This window comes from Rutidosis leptorrhynchoides, chromosome 2 (genome assembly GCF_046630445.1).
Source record: "Rutidosis leptorrhynchoides isolate AG116_Rl617_1_P2 chromosome 2, CSIRO_AGI_Rlap_v1, whole genome shotgun sequence".
NCBI lineage: Eukaryota > Viridiplantae > Streptophyta > Magnoliopsida > Asterales > Asteraceae > Rutidosis > Rutidosis leptorrhynchoides.
This window is the reverse complement of record NC_092334.1, coordinates 698,979,603-698,991,744: the sequence shown is the minus strand read 5'-3', so window position 1 is coordinate 698,991,744 and position 12,142 is coordinate 698,979,603. Positions and strand designations below refer to the sequence as shown.

The 12,142-nt window shown below is 34.3% G+C and overlaps 1 long non-coding RNA gene across 2 annotated transcripts; it reads left to right on the top strand.

Annotated features, from left to right (window-relative positions):
• The first annotated feature begins 2,983 nt into the window (after positions 1-2,983).
• On the top strand, positions 2,984-9,605 carry LOC139894114 (uncharacterized). Of its 2 annotated transcripts, none has more exons than XR_011774807.1 (6): positions 2,984-3,194; positions 6,959-7,057; positions 7,153-7,435; positions 7,574-7,666; positions 7,824-8,059; positions 8,815-9,605. It is a non-coding gene; the product is annotated as an uncharacterized lncRNA (long non-coding RNA). The 2 variants fall into 2 exon arrangements; XR_011774808.1 differs by having other exon boundaries at positions 2,984-3,570.
• Positions 9,606-12,142: the final 2,537 nt, after the last annotated feature.

The following is a 12,142-nucleotide window of genomic DNA, read 5'->3' as shown; positions in this document are numbered from 1 at the left end:
GTTTGTGTCTTTATTATTATACTAAATAAATAAATGTGAATGTGATGTGAACTTGTGAAGTGGGGATTATGTATGACTTGTTTGATCTTATGAAACAAACAGCTCCGGTATCCAAAACGCCAAGGTTAGCTAGTTCGTATTAATTAATCGTAACTTGAATAAACCTTTATTACATAAAAAAGTTAAAGGTTATAATCAAAAGCAATCTCTCCAGTGATTTGGTAAATTACTCATCTGTTAGGTTATATTATAATCACAGCTGCATATATATAAATGTATACCATCACAAGTATTTGACTTTCAATCAGCAACCTTTAAATACTATCTGATCATAACCAAAATAATACCCTCTTAATCTGTTTGACATGCAAAAATCAGTATACGTGTATAATCAGTGTAATATGAACAAATTATATAAAGAAGATAAAAGTAAATACGATGATGTAGTAGATTACACACATTTATTATATATATAAGATACAGGATCCCATCGAAGCAAGGATTGGCCCAAATATACCTTGTGTTAACTAGCGGTAGCAAAACTCTTAATCTGTTTGATGAGAGTCAGGTTAGGTTAGGTCTACCTGCAAGACTTTTGACTTCAATTTGTTCAGGTTTTAGGTATGATTCTGTAATATTTCCACAACTATCTTTTTAATTCTGAAAATAATGATTTTAATAATACTTTTTGTTGCTCTTCACAATGTAAAAAACAAAAATCCTTTGCATGTGAAGCGAGCTTGTACCATAAGAAAGAGCTTTACTCCAGCTCGATAATTACCCTTAATATGAGGTCTACTGCATCATCATCATATCATATCCAGTACTAAATCATTCACACAAATGATTTCTTAATAATGATTAATACCTTTATTGCTTTTGATTATTATGTATAGGATAGGATTATTATTAATAATACATCATACTATATTAATTAATTAATTTAAATAATTTAGAAATTGTTTGTTTTTAGAGTCTGATGTGTGTAATGCTTCTTAAGCAACACCTCTTTACTTTATTCACCCCCACCGCTCTATTTAATTTAATAGATTTGTGAAGTTTTTTTGGTTGTTAAAAAATAAAATCAACAACTGTATTCTGATGTATTGCATTGGGCATTGGCATTGCAGGGGGTTTTCTAATTTTCATCATCATCATAAAAAACAAAAAAACAACCCAACAACCGGCCGTGTTGTATTGACAAAAAATAAAATTGTGAGTGGTGATGATGAGTTGCCGGTTGACATCATATACAACATCTTGTCTAGAATGCCTCTAAAATCTTTGGCTTGTTTTCAATGTGTGAGTAAGGTATGGTGCAAGTATATTAACGATCCGTACCTTGAAACCATGTATAATGCCAAACGAAGAGCTATGAAAGATGATCCCACGATGCTCTTCATGTTCCAGTTGATAGGACATGATGGTGCACTTCTAAGATCTAAGCATGCATTTGCATCACTCAGTATGTTGTCGGTAACTAAAGAAGAAGAAGAAGAACCGTATATGGAGTTTCGTTCTAAAGATTGGGGTTCCAGATTTATTCTAGAAGACATAATTTTAGGTTCCTGCAAGAGTCTGATAATTTCATCACAAGACAACAACAACGTCGAAGACGGCACCATCGTTTTACTTGTGATCAATCCTCTAAAGAAACATTGTTATAAGCTGCCACCCATCAAAATTTGGTCGTATATATCATGTTTATACGATCGCGAGGCATGCGGGCTTGGTTTTGATAATTCTACAAATACTTACAAAATGGTGTGTGTTGTGCTTGGAAATCAAAAGACTATTAGGTATTATGATGATGTGGTGAAGGAGGATTTATGCACCATGGTACATGATGTATTGGGTGGCAAGGATTCATCGTGGCGGGAGATACCCGCATTACCACCGTATCCCATAAGTGGTGAAGGTGTATTTGCTAATGGATGTTTGCACTGGTTGGTTAGTTCTCGTCTTAAATATTGGCCGTTGAGTGCAGTAAGGAAAGTAATATATTTTGACGTGAGGAAAGAGGAATTTGGGTTGATAGATCCTCCTAATACACTTATTGATGGGCCTAGGATGCATTTGGTTGATCTAGATGGTCAAGTTGGACTTGTGTATCAAGATTTACCGTGGGACAAGTGCGAGGTGTGGTTATTGAATCATAAAACAAAATGTTGGGGCATCCATTGTCGGTTCGGTTTAAAACCGCCCCTTGATGATACGTTTATAAAGGTTATATGATATTGGAACAAGGACGCAGGCGACTTATTAATAACAGAGTTATTTCGGGAACGCTTGTTTATTTACCGCTTAAAACAGGGCATTTTGCATGAAGCCAACTTTACTTATGAGGCTCATGATGCACAAACAGATATTCGACTCTATCAACCTACATTTTCTTCGGTCCTCCGTTCCCTTCCGTTCAATTAACCTAATAATGAATTATGATTGCTGGCTCGCTGCTTCTCTTCTAGCTATCTTATAATAATAATAATCTTAATTAAATTAATTAATTAATGAACAAATCAAGTCTCAGTGTGGAAGGGCCCGCCATTAGTTGCCAAGCATCCTGGTTCAATTCCTGGGGGCGTAAGGTTTTCTCTCCAATTTCCTGCAATTAGTTGCAAAGCAACGCAGGTCCCGCGATTAGTTGTCAAGCAACCCGGGTTGGAGTTTCCTTTTAGCGTGTGTGGGTGCAAATGATGATGGTCGTTGAAATAAATGATCCGCTGATGCAAATTCGCCGTTCAAAAAAAAAATTAATGAACAACTTTTGTTTGTCTTTTTTTTTTTTCCCCATTTGTCGTGTAGTAATTATTTTATCTTACATACTATTACCTACCCTGATTTTTTTTCGTTCTAGTCTAAGTTTGTTATACTTTTGTTGTTTTGATATTACCGCTTAAACCTCTACTTTAACATATACTCCGTAATTTTTTATCACCACCTTCTTCCAGAAGCTTCTTTGTGAACTAACATGACACATGTATACAACCTAAATTAGGTTTCATTGTGTAGGAAAATTAGGTTTCATTGTGTAGGAAAATTAGGAATATAGAATACTCCCACACCCGCCGACGTAATTTATTAATCTTCACTGATCACAAACACCTCCGTCGTGCTGTCACTATTGTCGTCGTTGCTACCACCGTCAGCATCTCCGCTGTCATGTATTTTTCGTGATATTCATTTTCGATCAGGTAAAACTCTGTTTCTGTTGCGAATTTGTATAAAAAGAATGAGTTGAAATAACTATTTAAAGAAAATTTGTATGATATAATGGTTTCAATTTCGACAAATTATGGTATTCTTTGTAGTATAATAACCGTGTTAGGGTTCTTTTAAATATATACTTAGTTTTATAGATAAACTTAAAAAAATAGAAAACTGATATGTATTGTGTTTAATCAAAGAGATTCAACAAAATCAACCATTGTTTGCACTCCAAATAATTTATTAGAGCAGAGAGACTTTCCAAAGGATTTAAAGTGTTGCTACTTGATGAAGATCAGTTAGTTCTGCAAGACTTGACTGCAAATAGATTAAGATCAAAATTTGAAGGAAGGGGTTATATTGGTTAGTTATTACTTTGACTCCAAACTTTATTATATAACATATTTAGTATAATATATATAACAAGCACATGGTCGACTGCGCGGTGCTGCGGTAGACTTATGTTGTCAGTTACAAAAGATTGTTGCTGGTTATGCTAGCCTATTACAAAAGATAGCAGCAAACTATTTACATGAGTACAAAAAGATTACAAAAGCGATATAACGTAGACGCTATGTAGGAGCAGATTATAGATTGCTTGTCTTTTCTTGAAGCCAAAAATATATGCTCGACGTTAGGTTTAGTGCGTCTTTGCTCTTCTGCTATCTTTTGCTCTTCTGCTTTCTTTTGCTCTTCTGCTGGAACTAATCATAGATGAACTATGGTATGCAACATATATTATCAAAGAAAAGTAAGCCAACAAAATAATAAGCAACACCACATTTCAATCCGGCGGTATAAAGTATAAACATGCATATATTGTAATCCCAAAATCCACAACAATAGTGAAAGGAAAGAAGAACAAAAATCATAAACAAAAACGGAAGAATACTAACCTATAAAAAATTACGACAACCTGAAAGAGCAACCTACCAAAAAAAACCATCAACCCATAGAATAAAACATAAGACGGAAAAATGCTAGTAACAAAAATCAATTGAAGAACGGATAATAACATAGAACTTACTACACAATGATTGCACCAACGTTCGTATAAAGAACCTGCAATAGCAAATAAGAAACCCAGAAAATAAGTTACATAAAATACTTTTGGAAAAAAATAATAATAATCAACAACTGTAAGAAAAAGAAATAGAAGGTAAAGAAATCATTGATGAAAGCATGCAAGAGAGAATCGTAAAGAGATTAAACGGAGAAGAAAATTGGTATATGATACTTCGCGGGAAAAACGAATAGGCAAAAAGGAAGGAGGTGACGACGGTGGCTCGCCAAAAAAACTTGGAACAACACGATGCCGGAGAAAACGACAGTGGTTGTGACGGGGATGGTTGCCCGGAGATGGTGAAGGCGGAGAAAACCCTAACCTTTTTAGTTTAACAATACACCGACGGTGACATAGTGGTGGCGACATACACGATGTTTGGTGGTGGTGGCGACGACGATATTTACGGATAGTCCGTGCGTTGCAATGGGAATTTGCTAGTACGTGCTGGTATATGTGGTAATTGAGACTCATAGTGGTGAAAGTTACATCATCATATATACTTAATATATTGCAGGACTTACTTTCATCATGAATATACATATTCGCCCAACATGAACAAAATGTAAGCAGCGAACCACTTGACTAAAGCATCAATGTAGGCTGCTGCCTTCATGATTTGCGCTGGGTGATTGTAGTAATAAACCTGCAATACGTACATCAAAATTCAGTTACTCATGAGTCTATGATGTTGTGGCTAGCATACTCAAATTCTGAATCTAAACACATGAAGTTATAAACAAATATTTACAAAGGTCACTAATTCAGTGTTGAACTTAATCTTAATAACAATCAAATTCTAAATCTAAGGAGTTCAAACTCAAAATTATGGGAAAAAAATTGTGAAGATCTTAATAAATGCGTATGAACAAATTTTAAGTGATCTGCAAACTTTGAGTTTTTTATGATTCTAAATGACTTCCTATATCAAATGAATCATGCTTCAATAATTAACACATACAAATCACCTAATTCGCTAGAAAACTTATTCAAATACAACCTACTGTTCAACTCTAAAATGCTAAATCAAGAGTAACTAATCCGAATTCCACCTCTAACAACAACAACCTCGTAAGATCATAGGTATTTGACATTTATCGATTAAGTCAAATAATTTGATACTCGATTAACACTTGAAATTAAACAGTTAAATTCCAGATTCTGTAACCTAATTATATTAAGTGTAGTATATGGTATCCATTGCTATGTACTGGATTTTTAAGATCTTAAGTTAGTAATTAAAGATATTCTAAAAGCACAGCTATCACGGGTTAATGATAGCTTACGTCATGTTGTGTTTTGCCTCTTGTTAGTTGCAATTACACTATGATTCACTAATACTATGCAACTATTGAAAGGCAGATTATTGTCCAAAAAAAAAAAAAAAATTCACCACAAAGACGTCCCAAATATGTATTTACAATTGCATTACACTTAAACATTAGTTTGAAGCAAAAAGTTACCTTACACAACAGTAATTTTTCAATGGTCTTCTTTATCATGATCATCATCACTGTTAAATGAAAAAAAATGAAACTGAACATAGAGCTTCAAGAAACATGTAGAAATACAACACTTACATTAATTTGAATCAAAAAGTTACATTCAACAACAGCAAGTTAGACAATGGTCTTCTTTATCATGATCAGCATCTTCAACTTAACTATTACTCCGTAAACCGGAAATTAGAAAAAAAAAAAATGTGCCTGAACATAAAGCTTCAACAAAAAGTAGTAATATATCACTTAAACAATTCATCATACACTTGATGTGCATAATGAACAATAAGTAAGAAATAAACCTGATAACAAAAATCAACAATATATTTACAGGTGATAAACCTGATTATAGAAATTAACAAAAGGAATATAATAAGCTTTCAATAATAAGCTAAATTAACAAACTAGAAAAACCCAATTACACACAACAACAAAATATGAGAGCCAAAATTGAATGCAATAGTTAGAACGGTACAAAAACACCTACAAACCGTAAGTTTCTGGTAGCGCCGACGGAAACAATGGGAGGAAAGGGTGTGAATACGTGGTGGCGATGGAGGCAGTAGGAAGAAGCTACTGGTGGAAAGTGGAAAGTAGATGAGAGTGTATAAATAGGGGAGGTGAGGTGTAAAAGACGAAAATACCCTTACCGTTGATGAACAGTAATATAAATTTGCTCAATTGTAATAGTATTAATATAGTTTTATTCATAAGATATAGAGATAAAGATGATAATGATAATAATTATATTTAGGTAAAAGGTACAATTAAAGAGAAAAAAATTTGGATCATAAATTTGCGACTTTTATTGGGTATTGATGTCACGACTTGAGATGTGAATTGCATTGGTACCATGATGAAGTGCTTAGCGGTAAGTTGTGTTCATTACAAGTTACTTTTGAATATGAACTATTCTTAGGGGTGTCCCAATTTGACTTTTGGACCTGATTGCCAAACAATTTCTTTAGTGTAAATGCACATATTCTGAATTTATAAAGAATATAAGGTTTTCTAACATATTTTGTGGAGAAAACCTTTTTACCGCGATGTTGGCTCCTTACGTAGTCACTTTAACACAGTTTGCTCTTTGTCCAGCTCTCTTTCTCTCCTTATCTTTCTCTATATATGTTGTGTGTGTATCTATTTAAGAATTTAATAACACATGCTAACCACAATAAAAATTATAAAGACTACATATGGTGCATCCTTAACGTTGAGGAAGTCAAGTAAAGTGTCGGACCAAACGAAGAACGAAAGATAGAAGATCAATCAACTTCATCAACTTAAAGTACGCACAAACAAGCCGTTTATAATTACAATATCAAATCAAATCAAATAATCCACAAACAACATCCTAACAGTAACAATTCTTTACGTTCTCAGTGATGATACAAACTATGTGGGACAACCAAGCAAAAGACTTGGACGTCGAAACCTATAGTTGGTTACCGTGACCGGTCATCCTAGCCGCAAGCTCCTTCTGGGTGAAGGAAAACAAATGTAAGGAACCATTTACAGATGAAACAGCAACAACAACGATGTTCACTTTCTTCTCGCAATCCGCTGACAAACTGGACGGAATCGATTGCGCAACAATGGTGACAACAATAAGAGAGAAGCCTTAACGGAACATGAGAAGCAAAAATTAGAGGAGGAAAAGAAAAAGGTGATTGTTTTTCTTTTTAATTTTTTCCATATACAATAACTGAATAGTTTTTTCTCCCTAATTATTATTATTTTTATTATTTTTTTGAACGGCGATTTTTTGGCATAGTAGTTATGTGCTTTGTGTCTTGTAATCCAGAACGAGGTGCACAACACGTCTCTGGAAATGGCTCACGTGGAGCAGAAAATAGCTGCTGATGAGAGTGTCTTAAGGCTTGTTGAAGTACACAAGGTAATTGAGACATCCGTATCATGATATTTGTCTTTATACTTTCTTGTTTATGTTATATACCTAGCAAGCAATTGAGACCTATACTCTCAAATTTGGGTGAGACCCATACTCCCGGAACCATTTTGACCCGTTACGCAAACTGACCTGTATGTTGCAGAGACAAAAGGAGGAGGCAATGAGGAAGGTACTAGAGTTGGAGCGGGAATTAGATGCTAAGCAGAAACTAAAGATGGAAGTTGCAGAACTGAATGGGAAGTTGCAGGTGATGAATTATCTTGCTGATAAACATGATACAGCAGTTCCCTGAGCAACAGATAAAAAAGATGGATGATGAACTCAAAGAAAAAAGATTTTCTTACTAAAGGACGTCAATGTGATGATGAGTTGATTAAGGTATCCGCTTCTTATCTTTAACTAAATTCTTTGATCTTTATAAGTTTTTGCAATGCATGTCACAGTTGGTCATATCAATCTATTTACAAATGAACATGATTGTAAATGACCCCGTCTCGTGCCGTTGCGACGGTTTGGTGACTATCTCATCACGAACGTAGCATTCAAAAGTACAATTTGGTGACTATCGGTCAAAAGTTGAGTCAGAGTCGGGAAAAGGCAGTCAAAAGTTGGTCAAATCAGTCAAAATTGTCATACTTTAGTTTGTTTTTTTTTTGTAACAAATTAATTGTGATAGTGATTATGGGCACAAGTTAGTCAAGGAAGGTTTTTGGCTTTAAAATATGTGTAGAAATAATATTTATATATTTAGTCCATCTCAACCCTTTAAGGTCATGACCATCTCGACCCGGTCTCGCATCTTTTTCAACCTTGCATATGAATGAGTTGATTTCTCTTGTGCTTTTATCTCGAATGAATGAAATTAAAAAAAAAAAAAAAATTATTACTACGTAGCAAATAGGGGAACATATCAAAGGTTGGATGGTACCCTAATTTTTTTTTGAAGTATTAAATACAGTTGGTGGATCCGTGGATATATACGACCTGGCCCCTCCTTTATTTAATATAATCTTTTCAATGTGAGTTGCTATTGACCCATCAACCTCGACCCCCACCCATCTTGTCCCAATGAGCATAATGCGTAATGAAAGTCCAGTACGTTAATAAATCGTTTCATTTTTTATTTTTTTCAGGGTTTGCAGGATATGTTGATGAGTGGTACCAATATTGGATTGAAGAGGATGGGGGGAATTGATATGAAAGCGTTTCATGATGCTTGCGAAGACAAGTTTAACCATGAAGAAGCTCAGATCAAAGCCTCTGAACTGTGTTCATTGTGGCACCCCTTGAAATATGTTGCAGTAGACGGTGGTGGTCACAAAGAATGCGTCTTGAAATCCAGTTTCTAATAGGCTTCAATTTTACCAAGCATTTGTTAAATCATGATTAATGTAATATTAATACTGCCAAAATGTCTCTCGGCCATAACCTTTTCATGTGAAGCTAGTAAAATTATCACCTGAACCTATTGCCCAACATGCTTGATCGATCTTGGTACCTGTAATTAGTCTATATGCCCTGTCTTTATTGTATTTGTATATACATGCTGCAGGAAGTAATTAATGAAGAAGACAAGTTGCTAAAAAATCTCAAGGCGGAATGTGGAACTGGCGTTTTATGATGCAGTAGTTACTGCTTTTATTTAGATGAATGAGTATAATAATGCTAGGGGAAGGTATGTGGAAAACGAGCTTTGGAACTTCAAAGAAAATCGTAAAGCTACATTGAAGAATTTGAAGAACGAGCGCAAAAGATCATAAGGTTTTATTTCGTCATCACAAAGCAATTTGTGGGTTTATGTTAATATGAATAGTAAATGTAAACTAGTATTTGGACCGTGGACAGCATTCAGCAGGCCTAGTTTTTTGCAACTTGTCGTCCAATATATGCACAATGCTGTCACCCCTGTTTGAATCTTTAACGTAATAGGAATGCATCTAGTATTTGTGACTGAAAAGTCTTTATAAGTAGTTTTCGCATGCTTTTGGGAAGAAAATCCAAAACGCAACCTTATATTTTTGCCGTCAGCCGACCTTACAGATTTGCCATTATCTATTTGAGGTTTCATCAAGTTTGTTGCTCTCATCACATATTTAAAATCTTGATGTAATATCCCGCAAAAGTTAACACAATAACTTCGTATGTTTTGAAGGATATTTATTTTTAAGTAAATAGTCACATTATATTATAAGTTTAATATAATTAATTTTATCCTAAGATTCATTTAACAATAAAGTTATCATAATTAATTTATTAATTATGTTGTCACATCCTTAATGAATTCTCAACCATGTACTTTTAATAAATTTACTTAAAATCTAGAACTTTCATCATTAGATTATTTTTATTATAAGCTTGAAACTTTAATTGACTAGATACAATGTATCATTTAACCTTGCATGTTAACAAGTCTAGATTCATCATGAAACCTTTGAATACCATTTGATTATAACCTACTAATAAGTATTATTTAATAAATTAATTACTTACAATTAATCACCATTATCTCTAAACTAATGATCCTTTAATATCAAACTTTCCACCATACTTTGCAAATGAAGTTCTTATGTTTTTCTCTCTCTCTCATAAAAATTCTGCACTATTCTACATCTTAATTTGCTAAGTGTTTGATCTATTTTGGTGAAAAAGGAAGGTAGTTTTTGATGTCTAAGTATTAAGGTAATGTTTTTATCTTTTGTTCAACATTCTCAAGATTAAACTATCATTTTATAACCTTTAAAAATCTGAATTAAAACCACATAAAATTATGTCATAACTTTGTTTAGCATTCACACATTTTCAAATCAAAATACAAAGAAAAATATGAAGTTTGAATTAAACGTATAATTTTATGATAATATGATTAAAGACATGAATATCATATGATAATATTATAAAATAAAGTGATATTACATATACCCTATTTGAATAGATTTTGTGCTTATACATTTGTATTTGTTAGATTCGTTCGGTTATCGCATCCTTTTGGTGATTCTTTGGACTTTGGAATTCCGTTATTCGACATAAGGTACGGATATTCTAGGTGGTTCTAGGATCGCTTCTGTGACGCCCCGTACAAAACCATCGTGTACGGATCATCAACAACAGGATCATTACAAGGTCAAACACTATATGCTGTTTGAAAGTCAGTTTGCATTCATGAAAAGATAACGTTTTACATAAGATGAATAGGAAACATTAACATGATACTAAGGTCATTACAAACTATTGTTTTGAAAATAACATAAGTTGCGAATTCAAAGTAAAAGTTCCATGCTTGAGACATCTCTAAGTAATGTAGCGGAAGTCTAACACAGCAAGTCTGTAACAGCAAGTCTAACAGCAAGTTTATAACACCAAGGCAGCAAGTCTAATAGCAGAAGCAACAACGTCTAAGCACCTGAGAAATACATGCTTAAAAAGTCAACACGAATGTTGGTGAGCTATAGTTTGTTTGTAATCAGTAATGTAATGTAGGCCACGAGATTTCAGTGCTTCAACCAGCAGTATAAATCAGTATTCAAAACAGTATGTAAAGTATATGTATAACCGTGGGCACCCGGTAACTAGACTTAACGTTTATAACCCCCTGAAAGTACACTTGGCGAGTGCGTATGTCTACGAAGTATTAAACACCCGTTAAATGCTAGCGCGACTAGCCCGAGTGGGGATGTCAAACCCTATGGATCCATATCTAAGATTCGCGTTCACCTGTTCAAAGACCAATGACTAAACATTACCGTGCTAAAGGGAATGTTTATGCCGTTGTATAACCCACACACATATAAGTTTAAGTACTCGTGCCTAGTATGTAAACGTAAAAAGCGCATGTATTCTCAGTCCCAAAAACAGTAAAAGTAGTAAAAAGGGATGCTATAACTCAAAGTGAATAAGCAATACAAGTTGATACGAAAGTGTGCAAGTAGTAAGTCGGTCCGAAAGGTCGTCAACCTAAATCAAGGTTACTAGGTCAGTAGGTTGTCTTTATAAGTTCTAATAGTGCATAAAATAAGTTTAAGTGTCATCATCATCATCATTCATCATCATAAAAGCTAAGTAAGTTAATCAAGTATAGTGGTCAAAACAATAGGCTGAATTGGATCAGCTGCTACGACCTCTACGTAAATCGAAAAGACACAAAATCAGTGGCTATGGCTCCGTATGGGAGTCCTCTAGTTGCTGACCAATTTCTAGACTCAAACTCATCTTAGTTTGACCGTGGTGATGGTTTAAGTGCGAGTAGGTCCGAATTTTCAGCACAACATTACAAGGGAGTATTGACTTTCGGAAGGCCATAGATCCTAAACCGTAACTCGGATTAAGACGAGGTCTAAACAGAAAATCATCTACTCGAACCGAACTAACTGAAAATAAACTTTCCAATAGCCCAGGTGGTCTGATCAGATACGAAAAATAGTACGTTTGGTGCTCCGGTGGGGTTCTTAGTAGTTGATGCTCATC